Here is a 2,320-nt window from a genome sequence, read left to right on the forward strand (position 1 = left end):
AAAAAATCAGAAGGAAGAAGAGAGAAATGGAAGAATGAAATATAATGAAAGAGAAATACAAGAACTAGCTGATACCATCAAGAGAAGAAACATAAGAATAATGGGCATTATCAAAAGTGAGGAAAAGGAGCAGAGACTAGAAATCATTTTCAGACAAATAATGGACAAGGATTTCCCAAATCTAAATAATGAGCTGGAGCTTAGAATTCAGGAAGTCAACAGAAAGACCCAAAAAGGCCTTTACCAAGACACAGTGTATTAAAGTTATCAAAAATCAATGACAAAGATAGAATTCTCATCTCAAGAGACAGGAAAAAGATGAAAACTTATAAAGAAAAACCCATTAGATTATCTTCAGACTTCTCAACACAAACCTTACAAACAAGAAAAGAGTGGAAACAAATATTCAAACAATTAAATAAAATAAATTACCAGCCAAGAATAATGTATCCAGCAAAGCTCTCTGATACGAAGGAGAAATAAAGACCTTAACAGACATATAAAGTTGAAGGAATTCTCTACTCTGAGGCCTGCAATACAGGAAGTAATGGAGAAAGTCAGCCCACTTTAAACAAAATGACAAAAAAAATACATATCATGAGAAATAAGAAATATATGTGTGTGTGTGTGTGTGTGTGTGTATAGATAGATAGATAGATAGATAGATAGATAGATAGATAGATAGATAGATAGATCTCTAGCCCTGCTTTCTGTCAGAGAGCTCCTAAAACCCTTTCAAATTCCTAAGTGATAAGAGCAGTAGGATCATATTTTGTTCTAATATTTGGTCTTTGACCCAGTTTCTGACACAGATTTCCTGAAAATGTTGTAATTTCCTGTGTAATAAGAATGTCTTCTGTTTTAATCAAGTGACTCTGGGTGAGCTCCTGGATTGCTACTGGATGGCTCTAGAAAGACCAAATCATGATTAAATGCTTAAATTTTCAGACCTGACCCCCATTCTCTTGAGAAAAGAGAAATGTTGAAAATGGAGTTAATAATCCATCATGCCTAAGTGAAGAAGCCTCTGTTGATACCCAAAAAGGACTTGGCTCAGAGAACCTCCGCTTTGGTGAACACATTGAGGTGCTGGGAAAGTAGTGCCTCCAAAGACGGCTTGGAAGCTCTGCCCATTTTCCCACATACTTTGTCCTACACATTTTTTCCATCTGTGTATTCATCTTTATCCTTTATCATACCCTTTAATAAACTGGTAAATGTGTTTCCCTGAGTTCTATGAGCTACTTTAGCTAGTTACTTGAACTTGAGTGAAGTGAGGGTTGAGGGAACCTACAATCACAAGCCTATAGGTCAGTCAGAAGTACAGGTAACAACCTGGGCTTATGACTGGTGTCTGAAACTGGGGACGGGGGGCGGGTAGTCCTGTAGAACTGAACCATTAACTTGTGGATCTGTTGTTATCTCTGGGTAGATAGTCTCAGAATTGAGTTGAACTGTCATTGAATTGTGCTGGTGTCACAGAGAATTGCTTGATATAGAAAAATATCTCTACATCTTTGGTGACTAGAAGTGTCAGAAGTAAATTTTTCTGTGTGATTAGTAAAGGAGACACACAAAAAAGGGAAACACAGAAGTTGAAAAAACAGGTTTTTCCTTTGATTTTACTGAGATAAAAACATTTTATTAAATATTAAAATTAAATCAGTGTTGTAGTGGCATATGAAGAAACCAGAGCTGTACAAAAGGAAATTCAGAAATAGACCCAAAAATTTATGGTAATTCACTGTGTGATAAAGATGAAATCTCACAACAATGGGGAAAATAGACTAATTAAAAATAAAATCATGTTGGGAAAATTAAGTAGCCATCTGGAAAAATAAAGTTGAATCTGTATTGCCCATTTCACACTAGGGCAAATTAAAAATGAAACAAAGATTTAAATATTTTTTAAAATGAAATAATAGAAGTAACAAGAGAAGACATCAAAGAATACTATTATAAGGTTTTTTTAATCTAAAACTCAAAATCCAAAATCCACATGAGATAAGGTTAAAAATTTAATTATGAATAATTTTATTATCTATCTATTTATCTATCTATCATCTATCATCTATCATCTATCATCATCTATGTATCTATTTATTTATTTGTTTATTTAAATTACAGTTGACATTCAATATTATTTATATTAGTTTTAGGAGTGCAGCATAGTAGTTAGACATTTGTATAATTCACGAAATGTTCCCTCTGATAAGTGTAGTACCTGCTTGGCTTCATCCGTGTTGTCACAAATGATAAAATTTTATGTTTTCATGGCCAAGTAATATTCCATTGTATGTATGTACCACTTCTTTATCCA

This window comes from Pteropus alecto, unplaced genomic scaffold, assembly GCF_000325575.1.
Source record: "Pteropus alecto unplaced genomic scaffold, ASM32557v1 scaffold119, whole genome shotgun sequence".
NCBI lineage: Eukaryota > Metazoa > Chordata > Mammalia > Chiroptera > Pteropodidae > Pteropus > Pteropus alecto.